Source organism: Lepidochelys olivacea (genome assembly GCF_965140295.1).
Source record: "Lepidochelys olivacea isolate rLepOli2 genome assembly, chromosome: 9".
NCBI lineage: Eukaryota > Metazoa > Chordata > Testudines > Cheloniidae > Lepidochelys > Lepidochelys olivacea.
The window spans coordinates 81,403,259-81,422,457 of NC_140419.1; the positions used below are offsets into that span (position 1 = coordinate 81,403,259).

General features: G+C 41.7%; 1 protein-coding gene across 12 annotated transcripts in view; it reads left to right on the forward strand.

The window, feature by feature from the left end:
* ARHGEF9 (Cdc42 guanine nucleotide exchange factor 9) overlaps positions 1-19,199 on the forward strand; it is a gene marked incomplete at its 5' end in the record, with an annotated part of 311,752 nt that overhangs the window by 191,268 nt on the left and 101,285 nt on the right. The gene's annotated exons all lie outside the window — the stretch shown is intronic.

The following is a 19,199-nucleotide window of genomic DNA, read 5'->3' on the forward strand; positions in this document are numbered from 1 at the left end:
TTGGGAATATATTGAATATAAATATTTATACTAGGGCTACTTGAGGGCCTGACTCTCTACCCATTGAAAACATTGGAAAACTCCACTTGCCTTATAGGGCAGCTGAATTAAGATGGAAGAGGTATTTGAGGAGCTAAATTTCCATGGCCTTTAATGGAAGCCTGATTATTTTTTGTCTATTAGAGTGAGAATGCCAGTATGTGGTTCAGGAACTCTAAGTGCTAAGTAAGAAGGGTGGAAAAAGCTAGACCCCACATACAGACACAGTAGCAGAAAGACAAAACTGTTTCAGCGTGTTGACCTGGAAGGAGAGGGAGTCTAGGAAGTTATTGTGGAGAATTGCCCTGAGCTTTCAGCACTGTGTGTACAAGGAAAGCAAACCAGAGGCTGGTGTTGTCAGGGGCGAGATGGAAAGTCTGAGAAGATGATATCTATACTACAGGAGTAGCAATGTAGAGCTCACCTATGTAGAGTACCTGAATACCACGGTATTGAGATTGGAGAATTGTGATTCTGATTGCTCTGTATACATGGTACTGTGACTGGAAAATATATGAGTGCTCCAAAACCAGGGATTTTTAGAGAGTATTTGGATGATGAAGCAACTCTCTGACATGGGGCTTACAATAATGATACTGTAATCGTGACAATTGCTGTTGCACATTTATTAGTGCATTGTCCAGTCTAGTTTTAAATGCCCCAAGTAATCTCAGGGCTTTCACCACTTCCCTGGGGAGACTATTGTCAGCCTATCCATAAATTAGATTGTAAGATCTTTGGAGAAGGACCTATATCCCATGTTTGTACAGGGCCTAGCACAATAGAACCCTGGCCTAGCACAATAGAGCCCTGGGCTGATTATGACCTCTGGGCTGATTATGACATCAGGCATTGCTGTAATACAAACCAATGTTCCTACGGCTAATCTTCATTTTCCCTCTAAGCTTGGTTGGGTTTTTTTTTAAACCAGTACGACCTTCTTTCTTGATTGTGGCTTTTTGGGTATCTAATAAAATGTTCTTAAACAATCCCCAATTATTGTCTCAACTTGTTGTTTTAAATTATTTCTCCCAACTGATTTGACTCAAAATTGTTTTCAACTTTGTGAAATTGGCCCTTTTAAAGCACCAAGTATATATATTACTGGTTTGGAATTCATTCCGTTTGCACATAACAAATGTGATCAAGTCATGATTACTTGTGTTTAGTTCTGTGATCAGTTCCTCTTCATCTGTCAAGACAAGGTCTAATAAGGAATTCCCCCATGTCGGATGCAACACTTTTTGAGTTAGAGAATTGTCATCTACAGTATTTAGAAATTTTGAGGATGTTTTAGTACTGGCAGCATGAGGCCTCCAGGATATGTCACTCAGATTGAAGTCCCCTATGAAAACTCAGTTTTTTTACCCTACATGAAATAGACAGGGGCTTAAGGAGCCAGTCATCCTGTGGTCTGTAGCAGACACCAACTAGTCCTCCATCTTGTGTGTTATCTGTTAGGACATTGATCCATAAGCATTCAAGATCATATTCTTCCAAGTTGTCAGTGACTTGGAAAAAGACAATGCCATTTTTGACATAGAATACGAGTCCCTCTCCTCTTTTGCCTAACCAATCCTTCCTAAATAGGTTATACTTGTTAATTTTAGCATTCCAATCATGCAAATCACCCACGAGGTTTCAGTAATACCAACACATCAAATTTATGCTCCGAAATGAGCAATTTCAGTTCCTCTTGTTTTTTACCCAGTCTCCTAGCATTGGTGTACAGGCAATTAACATTTTTCTTCTCTTCATGTCCTTTCATTTCTTGATTAATTTTGTTCTTAATATCTTGATTTTGTGCTAAATGAGTTTTGGTTTGCTCCCTTGTTTCACCCTCCCCTTTTATGGTTAGTTTAATGCCCTTCTGACTACTCTAGCCAGCCCATCCCCAAAAGGATTGGTTCCCCTTCTGCTGAGATGGAGGCCATCTAAACTGTACAGCTCCATTTCCCCATAAAAGGGGGACCAGTGTTCCACAAAACCAAACTCCTCTGTCTTACAGCACTTTCCTAACCAGTGGTCCACTTCCTTAATCTTCTGCCTTCTGCCTTGCCTCACTCACAGATCAAAAAGGATGCCCCGAAAAATTGATTGAACATTCTTCCAAGTTCTCTGAAGTCGTCTGCACCCTGTGAGATGCAATGTCATTAGTGCCGTTATGCACCATCACTAGTGGATCTTTGCCTGTCAACTTCAGGCGCCGTCTTAAGGTGACATCTTGTGCCTCCTAGCTATGCCCACTGGTACCACCTGAAATAATTCCTCCTCCCTGTTACTGTTTATAGACTATCATCACCTCCCCCATAATTGTGATTTAACCAAACTTCAGTGCTTTTACTCGTTCCTCAGAAATAAATCCGTCCAGCTCCCCTGATTATTGATTGTTGCTCTTCTCTAAACTCCTTCTATGTTGTCAATATCTTTCTGAAATGAGTGGCTCAGGACTGAATGCAGGGTTGGTCTCACCCAAATCATGTAGGGCAGTGGCTCTCAACCTTCCCAGATTACTGTACTCCTTTCAGGAGTCTGAGTTGTCTTGTGTACCCCCAAATTTCACCTCACTTAAAAACTACTTGCCTACAACATCAGACCTAAAAATACAAAAGTATCACAGCACACTGTGACTGAAAATTTACTCACTTTCTCATTGTTACCATATAGTTATAAAATAAATGAATTAGAATATAAATATTGTACTTGCATTTCAGTGTATAGAGCGGTATAAAAAAGTCATTGTCTGAATGAAATTTTAGTTTGTACTGACTTCACTAGTGCTTTTTAGGTAGCCTGTTGTAAAACTAGGCAAATACCTAGATGAGTTGATGGACCCCCTGGAAGACCTCTGTGTACCCCCAGAGGTGAATGCTTGTTCCCCTGGTTGAGAACCACTGATGTAGGGAGGAACTATTACCTCCCTCTGCCAGTGCCTCAGTGTGTGCCTCTGCAGGTGCAACCCTAAAATCTCACCGATTTTCCCTTCCCCGCCTTTTTTCCCCCTGCCAAATTGCATTTCAAACTCATGTCTAATTTTCTGCCCCATGAGCCTCCTTCACCATCATTGCTCCCCAAGTGTCTCTCTCCCATTGAATATGCATGTTGGATTATTTACCTTGGGATGTATTCATTTGCATTTAAATTCGATCTCATTTTTTAAACCGTGTTTTGCTTGAAGTTCGTAATGCCTCTAGGTCCTTGGTGCGGTATTTCTCTGTCCTCAGCAGTGTTTGCGGTACTCCCTGTTCTTATCATCCGCACACGTTCTTGACCGCGCTGCTTCCAGGCCAGTACTAATGAAGATGTTAACCAAGACAGCACTATCACCAGCCCCTCCACTGCTTTGCTAGACAACTTCTCACTTCTGATAGGTTGTTGTGTATATTTGCCCTGTGCTCTGGAGCCTGAAACCTGTTCTCAGTCCATGTGACAGGGACCTGAACCTGCATTCAAGGTCATCTCATAGTGCTGTTGCCTTAGAGGTGGGAGTTATCCTTTGTTGCGTCGTATTGCTGCCAAAATGACAGTCTCCTGAAAGGCGGTAGCACTGTTGAGGCAACCTTGTTAGTACTACATTTGAGGGGAAGAAACTGGACTGCAGATCTCAAGTGAGCGAGCATTCTCTTGAGATTTCTGACTACCGGAGAGATGGGCATCAACCAACTGCCCATATTTGAACACTCCAATACTTTGGCTTCAAACTTTGTAGCTGGCCCCTCTCATTAATCATTGTTTGCAGAGTGATCACAGCAGTTCTAGAAGACAAAGGCCCCAAGCAAAGAGCTAACAAGATGCGTCTTCTGTCTCCATAATGAGCCCAATGAAGCCTCAAAACCACACATCGCTGAACTTTGCTCAGAGCTGGATCTGAACTTCCCATGTAAGCTTCTGTCTGGCCAGCCCTATACCCTCCAGAATTCAGGGACATTCAGATTCACAGTGCTGGTGTGATCCATTATGGAGATAATTTGGGGGAGGGCTTTCTTCCCTGTATTTAACTCTTCCGCAGTTATAGTGACACTCACCCTGCATTGGACAGTAACTGACGGTTATCATATTTGATTGCCTATGCCTATCCATATTTGAATAAGGATAAACCTGTTGAAAGGATAGTTTTTTCTGTCCTTGTTACACTGAGAGCTTCCTCAGATTAGACATAGGACATAATGAATTAATGAATGCTGTGGTTTTCTCATGATCTATGTGATACCAAATATGTCTTTTAACTATTCGGATGAAAACAGAGAACATATACATCAGAATTAACTGTAAAAATCTCTGCTAGGCGTAATTAGGAACAATAGTGCCAAAGTAAAAGTGACCAACAAGATTAAAAGAGAAGTATGAGAAAGACAGAGGTTCCTATCCTGAAGTCATAGGTTTGACAGAGTTTCTGTTACTCCATCAGTGCAATCCTAACAGAAGGCAATTGCCCCACCCATAAAGTCACTTGAAAATCTTTTTGGGAGAATTAGATCAAAGATGTTATAACTTAATGAAAAACTGATGCCATGTAAGATGAACAGGGGCCTATGAAAAGAAAGGGAGACTACTTTTATATCTCATGCATTTCTCTTTGCAGAAATGGGCCATAAAACAAAAATAAATGAACCCACTGGAGATCATTTTCCATTTTCATAGTGGTTGTTTAAATGCAGACTGACTCACTGGACTATAACAGCTCCTTAGGAGCCACTTATTTCTATTTGGGAGTACATATTTAGGCCTCTAGTAAAATTCCTTATGATATGTCTTTGAAGGGTACTTACTGGGTATACTTAGCAGCCATTTTCCCAAAGTGAATATCTCAGATGTTTGCAGCAATTGATATTAATTTCTTCAAATTACAAAATGATATTAGCCTGGATAGTGGGGATGTGGTTTGCCAAGTCTGTTTTTCAACCTCAGTTGCGAGTTGTACCAGTGAAAAGATGCATTAGCTAGAATAAAACCACCGTGAGGAAAGTGAGGTAAGTAGGGCACGTTCAGCTGGGGTCATTGCACTCTGTGCAGTTCCACTGGGGGTTGCAGTCAGAAGTCCATTCCATGACTGTGTGGTCTAAGTCAGGACCTAGGGAGAGCCTGTGTGGTGACAGTAGCTGGTATAGGTTAATCAGTGCTAAAGAGAAAGGCAGAACCACAGGGGCTGTCTGTGTCCAGCAGCTTCAGTAAAACCTCAGTATCTCTTGCTAAGGTTTCAGTTCACTTCAGTGTCTTTGACCAAAGATTTACTATAAAGTAGCATAAGCTAAGGCTATGTCTGCCCTGCACTTTCGCTGGTAAAACTTTTGTCAGTCAAGGGTGTGAAAAACACATACCCCTGACCAACTAAAGTTTTACCGACAGAAATCACCGGTGTGGACAGCGCTATGTCAGCGGGAGGTGCTCTCCCACCGACACAGCTACCGCCCCTTATTGGGGGTGGGTTGATATTTTGTTGGCGGGAGAGCTCTCTCCTGCCAGCAAAGAGCAACTACGCTGCGTACCTTACAGCGGCTCTGATGTAGCGGAACAGCTGTGCCGCTGAAAGAAGTGCAGTGTAGACATAGCCTAAGCTTGCATTTCTCACTAAAGAAACTTTGTTGAGTCAACTTGATAGAACTGGGAGCTCACATGTTGCCTCTGTTATCCATATATAAATGTATGTAGGAACCATGTTATGATGGAGTCCCTGTGGATACAGGCCCCTTGTCATCACTTGTTTCCCATGTGCAACCATGGCAGTCTATCAGTGTTATCATTTTGCCATTCTTACCTGATCTTTGATATGATGTGGGGGTGTACTACTCACCGTACAATTTATATTCAGAGTCTGAAATCCACTAAAGCAGATTCCATCTATTTGGCTAAAAGAATTGCTGTGAAAAACGTATGATCTCTTCATGACTGGAATGTTCTACAATGTCACTATATAGCACATTTTCTAAAATTCCCAACTCAAGAAGTAGTGACCTTGATCCCTTAATGGGTGCTGAATTAGACATGCATTTGTCTGAAAATATGAATTCTATACTAGTTATCAAGATTTATTGATAGGTTATCAACATTTTAATACTAACATGTAATATAATTAAAGATAGGCTGAACAGACCCTGGATCGGCATTCTCCTGGGAGAGTCTAATCCACTCCCAACTGCAATGAGTTGAATCAAAACCCCAGACAACTTCAGACTCTTGGGAAGTTTGGATCCAATCCAGGTTTGACTTTTACAGTGCAAGCCCCTCTTTGTATATAACTGCTTGTAGGAGCAAACACCAACGGTTCTGATTCATTTTTTATACAGTCCTTACTCTGCGAAGCCCTCGCTGAAGTGCACGGCTACCGCATCAGACCCCTGGGTTATAAATTCGTAGAGTGAAGAACCATAGTTTATTTGTTTCAAATTATAATAAATCACATTTATTAGTAATATTATAAAATATTTATTTAGTAATGCTAATTATTAAGTCCTGCAAATGTTCTCATTGACTTTAAGGTCGCGTGAGTAAGGATTGGGACCCATAATGCAAATCAGGCTGCCCATGCTCCAAAGATAATCAGGGAGGATAGAAATCCAGCAAGAGAGAGTGAGAAACCATATCTCTCAGGGTTAGCTTTTCTTTGAAAGGTTTGCACTGTGAGACTGTTTAGCTGTTATTAAGACATGAATCCAGGAATGTGTGTATTCCTCAGGCTCCCCTGAGTAACATCCCTAACCCTTAAAGCAGAGCAGGGAGCTAGCTCCATTCTTCATGCTGCTTGGGTGCTAACTGTGATGGGGGAATCTCAGAACCCTGGATCTCAGCAGGTGAGGAAGGGAGAAACTGACTTGTTTTAAAGTTGATTTATTTGTAATGATTATCCCAGGAAAATCAAGGGACTCAGAAAGTCCCCAGCCAAGTAGGATCTACACGCAGAGGACCAGGTGGGAAGCAGCTGCGCAGGGGACTCCACACTACCTTCAAATAAAGGAGTTGGTCTCCATTCTAGTTTGACATAGGCCAGCAGGGATCGGACAGGCCAAGGAAAGGACGGAGACGTGGCCGGTGGCTCAACCCCTCTACATGTGGGTCTGTGGGAATTGCAGCCCCTATTCCAGCCAAGGGGTGGTAGGCAGCCGTAGAAGGACTGTGGAGCTGCCGCTGATATTGGGGTCGGTCCCATCCCTCTTCTAGCTCTGTGGGGTTCCTCTGCACGTGGTCCTTTTACTGGGGCTACCTTTCCCCTCCCAGTGAGCTGAGATTTTAGTTATCTGTGCTTTTTAAAAGTAACAGTGTGAGTCACCTTTAAAGTTTTCTTTTGACTTCATTGTCATAACACATAATTTTGGATCAATTGAAGAGGACATGTTCTGACTCCAGCTCGTGTCCTGGGGTGCTTGTCGCAGCAATGATGCACTAGGTGATTATTCACTCCCCTTAACCTGACAGATGCATTTCTTCTTTTGGCTGGTTAATAACCTTGACCAGGTGTGTGTGGAGGGGGATGGGAGAGTCGGGGGGTGGGCTTGTAGGACATGGGGGATGGGCAAATATCTTTAGATGGACTGCATGACCTCCATTTTGCCCAAGCAAAAAACTTACTGTTCAATGGACAAAAGGAGTATCACTCCTAGAGGTGGGTGAACAGTACAAAACATGATTCATTTGTGACTCTTCATCTAGATTAGGTAGTCATGCAAATAGTCCTGCAAATAGAATCAGAAAAAGTACAGCGAAGTGCCACAAAAATGATTAGGGGAATGGACCAGCTTCCGTAAAAGGAGAGATTAAAAAGTCTGGGGCTTTTCAGCTTAGAAAAACCATGACTAAGCGGGGATATGATAGAGGCCTATAAAATTACGAAGAGTGTAGAGAAAGTGAATGGAAATGTTTTTTACCCCTTCACATAACACAAGACCCAGGGTCACCCCATGAAATTAATAGGTAGCAGGTTTAAAACAAATATAAGGACGTACTTCTTCACACAACATATGGTCAACCTGTGGAACTCATTGCCAGGGGATGTTGTGACGGTAGAAGTATAACAGGGTGAAAAAAATAGATAAATTCATATAGGATAGATAGATAGATCCAGATAGATCCATCAATGGCTCATAGCCACGGTGGTCTGGAACTAAACCCCATGCTCTGGGTGTCCCTGAACCTCTGACTGCCAGAAGTTGGGACTGGCCGACAGGAGATGGACCATTCCATAATTGCCCTGTTCTGTTCATTCCCTCTGAAGCATCTGGCACTGGCTATTGTCAGAAGACAGGATACAAAGTTAGGTGGACCATTGGTCTAACCCAGTATGGCCATTGTTATGTTCTTATGTAAATATCTGTTCACATGAGTATTCAATCCAGCCATCTTGAAAAGTCTTTGTGGGTTGGGTAGTCATCCTGTCAGAGGGTAAAAACAAAGCCAGGTGACTGAAGTGACTAGCTATATTATATGAATAACAAATTGTGATAGTTAATATCCTAAACAGTAGTTGTGGTGAGTAGCTTGTGAGCAACCAATAGACTGTTAGACTCAAATATTTGTTGAATCATTATGAATGACAAACAATCCTGTAAATATCAATATGTTCTTGGATAATTCACACCAAAAAAAAAGTGGCTAAAATTGTCAGATGAATTATTCACTGCAAATCGTTTACTCAGCTCTCGTTGTTACTTAATGAATCACAAATTAAACCTGATAACCAGGGAAAACTTAATTTTGCCATGAAAACAAATGATGCTCGCAAACTCCCTTTCATTATACTTGGACCCATTTCAACCTGAATGCACTAGTTATTCCAGAGATGATTTTGTTGTGAGAATGGTGAAACTGAGTTTCAAGCTGTAGCTATTCAGGTGTGAAATATTAAAATGTGTGGGGAAGTGCCTTTTATCTTAACTCCATTATATTTCCTTTCAGTATTTTTATCCATTTATTCATTGCTTTTTAGAGTACTGCTCTGGACACCTGTTCTCTTAGCTACAGAGGCAAATGGCCCGGTCTTACATATGTCATGCAGGCTAACACCCAGTAAAGTGAGTGGAAGTTTGCCTGAGTAACCTTCCCAGAGCCAGTTATCATCTGTGCATAAATTAGGCTATAAAACTCCTAGTCTTCATGAGGTTCTTTTTGATGCACAGAGAGCCTGTGAATGGTCTTTTGGTTGGAATTTGTGCTTTTCAGTTGGAGGTATGGAGTCTAGAGACAATGGTGATGGGCAAACTATAAACATCTAGATAGCCATTAATTTGAATGATTGCTATTAAATAGTTAGCATTTGCCAATAGATACTACACAATGATATCTGAGATGTAACAATTTTCCTCTTTTCCTTGAACAGGTCTGTCTATCTATCTTCTTCAGCACCATCAAATGTAGTATGAGTGGTAATTTGTTGTATTGGATAGCAAAAGTTATCTTTTAACAGCTTCTTTTGTAGATAGAATAGATGAAGGGGAGAGGAAAGAGACATATGCATATATTGTGCCATTTGACATGGAGAGAGAAGTATGCATAATTTACACAATGATGAGGATAAAGACATTACTCTTGATATCTTGGTGCTGACAACATAGCCCATTTCTTCTGATGTCTTTTGATAGCAACTCTGTGTTTACCATGTGTTGAACTAAAATAAAAAAATAAATAAATAGAATTTAAATTTCTTAGCCCAATCCTCTAAAATTTCATCTGTTAATAGACACCTTCTCTCCTTAAACAACCCAAGAAATGTATATGAAAGTAACTGTTTATTGTAGGCATTGCTGAATTGCTTGCTTGTTGTGACCACATGGTTAAAAAATAAAATGTGAATTATTTACAGTCCTGGCAACCTTTAGCCATATTCCATCCTATTGTAATTAGAGATTATCCTCACATTGCAAAGTTTGGAACTGAGCCCAATCTAAACATCCCCAAATTTGGGGAAGAGGCGTTTTGGTTAGGATGTGGTATCTTAGTTTCAATATCAATTTTGCTACCAAAAATAATATTGCTATTTTAAAATGTAACGTATGGTTGAAATAGCCACCAACAGAGTATATTATTAAAAGCAGTTCATGTTTGGTGAGGAGTAGACCTGGGTGAATAGTGGAAAATAATGTGCAAACCTGGTAGTTAAATCTGAATGGCACTTCAGTCTGACCGTTCTACTCCTTTTCTGTTTTTCAGACATTTTTGCAGTTGTGTTTTGTTCACAAGAACATTTAGGCAGAAGCTTTTATTTGTGTAGATATGGCTATTTGTACACACATGACAACATTAGTGTTGCCAGAAAAGCCTTGCCTTAGGTTATCCAATCAGAAAACAGAAGTCATTGCTTGTGACTGAGTTGACCAATCAAACAGTCCCAAATATTTAATTGCATGCACAACCTGGAAAATGAACTGTGAACACTGGTCTAACAGCCCATGAGCCCAAATGTATTTGGTTAAGTGGTTCACTGAACTGTTACGAATAATGGACACATTTGTACATGTGATTTATACATGTACAGAGAAAAGAGCGAAATCCCAAGAATCAGCCATTCACAATGCAAAGCTTGACTCTAGTGAGCAGAGCTTCTTTACCTTCTGAACATTACGAATGTAAGAAGATTGGACAGAGGGTGCATAAAGAGTCAAGCTCAGTGAAATTCCATCTAAAATTACGTTTGCTGTAGGACTCTCCAGCTGCAATGCTATGGGCCTCCTTATTCCAGACACAATTAGATATTTCTCTTTATAGGTGCTTTTCTTTATTAGCGTCAATAAAAAAAAAATCATGCACAAGCTCTGGCAATAACTTATTTTGCTGCTGTTAATATACAAGGTCCTTTCCCAGAATTTAGGTCAAGAAAGAATCTTTAGAACTGGTGGAACTGGTCACTATAATAGGTCAGCTTGGCTTCAACAGAATACAACAGAACAGTTGTAACCCACCGGTCAGGGTTTGTGATATATCCGATCCCCAGAGGATGTGAGTCTGTTACAGCCCCACTGAGTTAGCTTGGCTTTTTAGCTGTAGACACTCAGGGATTTAATTCTGGAGGTCTCTGGTTCAGTCTTGGTGTTGGCCAAGATGGTGACCATCACACAGTCACTACGGGTTTTGTCACCACTCTTCCTAGGGATGAGTGGCTGTTACCCAAGCTCAGCACCCTATTGAAAACCTGTGCAGAAATGTATGACACTTAATCTGTGTACATGTACGGCTGTGATTTTCCTGCCACAAATTAAGTAGTTTTGTTTGTTGTATAAACAATCATTAATATTTGGGTGTTTGAGTGAATTTAGTGTTGGCAAAAGGGGCTGGATGGACACCCTGGAAGCTAAAGTCTGCTTTTTATCCATAAGATTGGTAAAGGATGGGCACTGGCGATGTAAGCCTTCCTTACACTCTCCCACTGCAAACATGCTGAACTGCTAACCTGGGAGGGGACACCTCTAGGCTGTGAGGTTCTGCCTCCATGGCCTATTCAATCATTGGCCTTTCTACTGAGACAGCAAACATGGGGGCCAATTAGAGCCAAGTGTGATGGTGGGTTTTTTGTGTGAGATGAGCATGTTTCCTCTAGGAAACAGACTGAGACGAAGCAATCCCTTTTCCATAGGTCACTGAACAGCCATCAGACTGTTACTTTCAGTCATTAGTAACCCAGTCTGGATCGGAAAGATCAGCTTCGAAGTGATGATTTAACTGGGAATTGGTCCTGCTTTGAGCAGGGGGTTGGACTAGATGACCTTCTGGGGTCCCTTCCAACCCTGATATTCTATGATTCTATGATTCTATGAAAGGCTACATATGCCATTAGTGATCTAGCCATTCCGTGCAACAGACTTATGTGCATTGATTGCAATCGTGAGAGAGTTAAATGCCTTTAACTATTGTCATTCATGACCTTACTGGCAAGACAACATTGTAGGCGCCGAGTTGCCCATTCATTCAGTAGGGAAAACTGTGAAAATGCAGAAAGAATCAGGTGGAATGCAGAATGTCAGGTCAGAATCTGAACTAGCATCACTTGGCATGTCTCCACTGAAATCAATGGAGCTCTACTGATTTATGCCAGCTAAGCATCTGGCCTGTTAAATTAAGTTCTTGAACTGTAAAAGTGAAACCGGGCTTTGCTTCGTTTGCTGTCCTTGTGTTGAGGTGAAACTTGGCTTGACAGTCGTGAGCATTGTTGAGCCGAGGTGCCCAGGGAGCAGCTGCAAGGAACGTGATAAGGTTCCGTGGGAGCTTTGTAGAGTTTTAGCTTTCTTTGGAGAGTGAATTTCATTCCATTTATAGGGACAGTCCTTGCATCTTTGAAGTCAATGGGAGCTTTGGTGGGTTCTTCAACTGGAACAGGATCCAGCTCATTCGTAGCTGTAAGGCCCAGTATGCATATGATCAGTGGGTATTGGGGATTTCCAGCACCAAAACTCTAGCCCCTCTTTACTCAGGTCATTACAGTCAGGTTAGTTTATAACTTTTGCATTTTAAAGGAGCTTTAAAGTGGGCATGAATTACCTTGCACTGTCAGAGTGCTGGCCATAGTAGGACTGCCTCATAGTATGGAAGCTGCTTTTGGATCCTTCTGGATGATGTAGTGTAGTTAGCAGTCTATTCCATGACTGCTTAATGCAGGGCAGGACATAGGAGGTGCTCTAGGTGATGATGCTAGGCAGCACAGACTGTGTGTAGTCAGTTTGGAAGCTAGAGAGTCAGAGAGAATCACAAAGTCTGTTCCAGCAGCCTCAGTGGAGAATCTCCTTTATATAATTGCCTCTAAGTTCTGCCTCTTTGCTCCCCTGGGAGCTGAAACAAATGAATGGGGCTATGTAAACACAATATCTAGTCGTTATAAAGATTTGTATTTTGTCTGCTATGTGAGTGATGGGTTGTTTTATTAATTGTGTGCTCCGGGTGGTGACTCTCTGAGGTATGTTGCCCATGTGTTTTCTCTACAGTGTGTTATAGGCTTAGCTTATGTTGTGCTAAGTCTTCCATAGGTTTTGGGGCCCGGGTGCCGTAACATTGAGTGATGGGCCAGGATCCAAACACCCCTGAATATTAGTTGGAAGGATTGGAATTTGGTGGTTTAATCCTGAATCTAGCCGCTTTTCTACTGGGCATTTGTCCTGCTCTTTTGCTGCTGGGGAGGCAGTGATGAAATTTTCACTGGGTGTTTCTGAGCCTGGAAAGGGACAGCATGACAGGCTCTGCTTTCCATTGGGCTGGCTAGGATCTATTATAGACCCTGCAAAGTCATCAAAAACCAGGGGTGGCTTGTGGAGGAATATATCCTTACCTAAGCCTATCAGTCCCTCCAGGGTTACATCTAATTAAACTATAGGCAGCCACCTCCTAAGTAGGCGCAGGGGCTGCAAAGCAATCATGAAATGGCACTGTCATCCTCGTGCTGGATCTGCAAATGAGCTACCACCTGACTTCTAGAGGTAAACTGCAGAGTGACTTATCCTAAGAAATCAAGAGATCAGAGCAGTGGATAAGGCGTCTCAGTGTAATTCATTCATCTGAACTTTTATCTGTCCAGAGCTGCGATTTGTGCTAATTACAGTCACTGCTCATGAACTCCCAGCCCTATCGCTGCACTAAAAATATCAATATTTTTAAACATTTTTTATTTTATCCTCAGTGTGAAACCAACGTGCAGGAATTGTGTAGTATTAAGTCCAGACCTATACTGTTCTTTAATATACCTTTAATATAATCTGTGCCTCTTTGCTTCATTATAAACCTCTGTTTGAAAAACACGGTAGCAATTAATGTAATCTGGGGCGCTCTTGCCGTCAATTCCTGGGACTGAACTATTCAGGAATGGTGGCTGGGCTTTTCCAGCTGAGGCTCTGCCTTTGGAATTCACTCCCCTTCGTGATCTTCAAGACCCTGCCAAGGGCAGCTTTGATAGCACAGGGAGTTTATTTCCTTCTGGTTTCATTTGTTTACTTCCTTTTATTTTATTTATAAAATTGTATTCCAGATAATTGAATTGCTGCAGTTTATTTGATGACAGCAACTGTTGATTTATGTGACTGCTGTACTGGCTAGTGTGTGTGTCTCCCAGTGTCGCCCAGTACTGGATGGAATCAAAACTGCTTAGCTGTGTGTCATACGTGTGTCAGCTGCTGACGACTCATGAAGATTCTTGTTTAGCTCCAGTAATAGAGGTCTAGGGGGTTTGGATCAGGAAGAAATGTATTCTCTACTTGCTGTTGCCTTACCGTTGTGAGTGGCTGTGTTGAATAATCCAACCCATTGTGAGTAGTTTACATCATTTGCCTTTTTAATTTTTATATGAAGATCGCAGTTCACAGTAATAGGTGAAATAAATAACCAGTAAATCAAGTACTAATCCCTCCATCCTCGGAGCAATTACAATGGACTCTTCCCCTCCTACAGAAACTGCTCCGTTGCTCAAATCAGTTTCTTTTTATAATTATGAGACCCGTTCAGCCAGCCAGATCCCTAGGGAAGACTCCTATTCCTTTCCATTTTCAGGGAAGGATGGGTCTTGGGGTGAAACGTTACATGAATGAAGGTTGGCCATTCCTGATCAAACCATTTATCCATCTCGTCCAGTATCCTGTGGTGGTGAATACCTGATGCCTCTGATATTATCTGTAACAGCATTTCATTACCGTAGTGGGCAAGGGAGCTTGCAAAGACTGGAGTGACATTTTATTAACATTTAAACATTTAATTTTTATCATTTTAATAATACTGGACCAATTTCCATGCTGACTTACCCCTCCACCGACTATCCCCCCCCATGCAGCCTCAGAGAAGTTAATAAGATTAAACTGGGCATTAATCTAGGCACCCTTTGGCCATATATTTACAGGAATGTTTCTCAATAAGGCTCTGATTCATCCAAGCACTTCAGCATACTTAATTTTAAGCATGTGGGTAATCCCAGTCTCTGTTCGGAAACCTGGGACTAGTGCTTTACTGAATCAGAATTGCTGTTGGGTGTCTGGGCTGACCCCTTTTGGAGAAAGATGGTGCCATTCGTTGAACAGTTCCAGCTTTGAACTCCAGAATTTCACAAGGTAATTCACCCATGTGAAAAGGTTATATTTTGTAGCTACTTGTAATTACTCTATGTGCAAGTAGCTATGTCACCAAGGAGAGGAATCTTAATGTACCTAGTGCATAAAAGGGACGGAAAAGCAATTATGGCAACATGTTGAAGTAGAGTATTTGTCAATACTCCAGAGCCAGTTAAAACCCAGATTGGCAATGTTGTATGGGGGTAACTCAGTCTCAATGCCAGCTCTTTTTACTTTATTACTGCTTTGACTTTTAATGCATTTTCTCCTCTCCAAGTGTGTATATATCTCTGTGTTGCTGCCCTTAGTATTAATGAGAGCTACATGGACTCATCAAGATGAGAGTAAGCAGTACTGGACCCCTGAGTCTACTAATGTAAAAAGTGTGAAAGTAGTTAATATCTCTGGTGTCAGGCTATATCTTCAAGAAAACCAAGTCAACAAAGAAGAAAGTTACTCGCTCTAAATTAACCCTCAAGTCTATACTGACTCCCTGCTATATAAAGCCTCCAGCCAAATGCACTAGCAACTGAGCGACATAAGGATATCAGAGGCCCCGTTTTCCCAATCAGGCCCTTTCAGCTGAAATCTATCCATTAGTCAAATTCATCAAAGGGCTTGAATGCAAAAAGGGTTTTTTTCTGCCTCATGCTTAACCTTTATGTGATTGCACCTCTTTGGAGAATAAGCAAATCAAGTGGAAATACCCTCCCATTGGAGTCATGAATGATTTAGCTTTATTCAGTTTCTATCATTTCTGCTGAAAGGTCTAAAAATAAATAAATAAAGGGATGATGGGGAAATTATACAAGAGCTGAATTACATAGTGATTGGTTTGGGCAACATTTTCTTACATGCTCCTAATATATCCTCATCATTAAGACCAGAAAAATGTCAGACTGAAACACGTTGGCTGTGGTTTCAGTGGTATGCAGAGCTCAGGTGAGCCTCCCGTCGAGTCAGTCTGGTGATTGTGCTGTATAGATGGTTTTGGTGATGGAGATGTATGACTATACCGCCACAGAGTTATAAATGCTCTCCATGGGAAGCCTTTGAGATGACGGCATTGTTATTGCAACAAACGGTCTCATGATTAACAATCCCATCAATCTGTGTTGTAAATGTTACTAGACATGAGGGAACAATGCAATTAAAATGCCGGAGGGCTATTCAACAAGGGAGTGGGGGATATCTTTCTCATAGAAGCATATGAATCAAACTATGGTATCCTCATTTAGGTGGGAATTTCTAACAGGATCGCTTTTGTTTCTGAGTGTGTTGGATTTACTTTGAGTAATGATTTCTCCATCATGAATGCCAGCAGCCTGTATGTTTTTTTTTTTTTTTTTAAGAATTTCTGACTTTCAGGTACTGCCCTTATAGAATGTAATAACTCTGTAGAATGTAATAGCAAAGTATAGCCATTCCAGAGCACCTTTGCACCATCCTATAGAATGTTTGGCCTTGTCTACACAAAAAAGATTTTTTTGGTATAATCCAAGGTGTGAATAAGGCTATACCAGTGTACCCCTCTGAGTGGGCACTCTCATTCTGGACATTTTTTTTTTTTTTGTAGTTTAGCTTATGTCGCTGGGGATTTAACCTAAAACAAAAAAAGCCACTCTTATACCAGAGTAAGTGTACACCTGGAGGTTATACAGCTATAACTATGTCTTTATAACTGCACTGGTACACAGGTAAAAGGCCTAATGGACAATTATATCCCTTCTATAGAATTGTTCAATTTACCTCGAGACAGGAGACCATTCTCTCAGAAATTCTGTAGGTGTTTAGAATAAATTCTAGGGAGCCTTATTTGTTTGATCCCTGTTTTATAGGGCTTTTCCATAAGGGTGAGGGTGCACAACTGCCTCTTCGTGCTATACTTTCTCTTGAATAAGGGTGTCATGGCTTTAAGATGGCAGCACTCTTTGGTGAATTTTTTTTTTGTAATTTCTCAGAGTAGTTTAATTCTTTTCTGTAAGTGAAGTTAGTGCTGGTGACAGGTTCTGGATTGAAAGCTCTGGGGACTGAAGCCCTAACAACTGGGCGTGCTTCCCCATCAGTGCATCCCCACCCTGCACTGGAGAGACCAACCTGAAAGGATTTCTCCTACACTGCTTTGGAATGGTCAATCTTTGGCTTCTCTTTTGAGACTGCCAACAAGAAGACCAATTAGTGCCAATCCAATTGTGGCAGCAAATGCTCAACAGTGCTTTGCAGCAGTGGCTGATCTTACCAACTAAAATGTGTGCTTCACGTGTGGCTGGTCCACTGGGGATTTGGAAATAGCTTTATATGAAGTTGTTCAGTTGGAACTAAGCAGGGAAGGGCAGTTGCTGGGAAGGAACAGACATGAGCCCCAACTGTAAATCACAGAATAAAGGAAAACTCAGTGTGAGGTTCACACATTTCCCATGTCCTTCTGCCAGTTGCTACATCTACAAAGCAGAGTTGGAGCAAGGTCCCTTTGTAGAGGTGCTGCCAGCTCTTGGCCAGAAGTTTTAAACTCTAGTCTGTTTGGAAAAGCTTGGAAACCTAGTGCCCCAGAGAATACTGTAGTTGGGTACATTCAAAAAACCTAGGTGCCTGATCCTGCCTCCATTTTGACCAACAGATGCTGGGTACATGTACAATAGCTAGATATAGATTCAAATAGCAATAGGTATAGATCCAACCTGTTATGATTAGGATGGACAAGATGTATGGAATCTGTATCGCCATAGGAAGTCCTAGGGGCTTGTCTCTTCCATAAACCTCCCCTTTCTATGACCATATAGGATTGTTCCTTATAGTATGTTCTTTAGTCCAGTTTTAAATTAGTCAAGTGATGGGGCTGGGAGAAGATTCCATCATATAATACATCTTGCTCTTAGGATGGTGTGACTAATATTCCTTCTTTGCTTACCTGTATTTCTGTGTTTATCTTTGTGGAGGCAGTTATTTTATCCAAGAGCAGCAATACCAAGCCCTGGACAGAGGGAACAGGCAGAGCCCAGAGCCACCTACCACATTTGAGTTCCTTTTATTTTTCTTGGAGGCTTTTCCCTTGGCTTTGATGACAATCTCTCCCCTTTGGTGGTGGTCTTCAGAGAGCTCTAATAAAAAGCAAGAAAGTGGGTTTGCTTGCCGAGTGGGCATTATAGCGCTAGTCATTATAATTCTAGCTGGGTGAGTTCAGTCATGGTTTTACAATTCTGTACCACAACAAGCCTACAAACAGCCTTGCTATGCCATCTCCACAAACTCTTAGCTGGCACATGCTGATATTGTTGGAAGATCAGTCTAACTGTTAGCACCTTGAATATCGTTTTTAAGACTGCTTTTTTTTTTTTGGTTTATTGTTTTTTGACAGCTTCCTTAACCTAATGAAATGCCTATTTTTGAAGACTCTGTTGTGTCCTGAAGATTAGATCAGAATGGATCAGGGAGGAAACTGCACAAGAACAGTGAGAGTCAGTGTGATCCAGTTGAAAGGGCAGTCAAGAAACGTGGGTTCTACTCCTGGCTCAGCCACCAATCTGCTGTATTATGATCTTGGCCCTCCACCCCTCTCTTCCTCTGCTTCCCCTTGAACCCTTGATCTGTCTTGGCTATTTAGACTGAAAGTTCCCTGGGTGAGGAACTGTCTCACACTGTGTGTTGGGACAGCACCTAGCACTGTGGGGATGTGATCTTGGTTGAAGAGTTCTAGGTTCTACTGCAATACAAATAATAATAGCTGAGGCACAGCGGGCCTAATGCTGCATGGCACTGAGCGCCTGTTAAGTCAGTGGGAGTTGTGGGCAACCACAATGAAAAACCATTGTTTGGACTGGTTAACATTACACTCATTCACCTATGCAACCTGTCATTTCTATCCGCAGGCACCCAGAGACTGCAGGGGGTTTAACCACCTAGCAGAGGGCCCCATCTGCTTTTGCATTCATTGTGTGTGATCCCTGCATCAAAGACCCTCAGTCTAAAGTCACTGGGCTCCCATTGCCCTCTGTGAGAGTTAGATGGTGCCCTAAAGCAATAGGAGCTGGACCACCAGGTGGCTCTTTGCACTTACACTTCCTCACCTACTCATTCGCTCCCTAACTCTCTCACTCCTTCTCCCATTCACCAGTTTGGTCACTTGTTCGCAGGTTTACTCACAACTTCTCTCAATCTAGG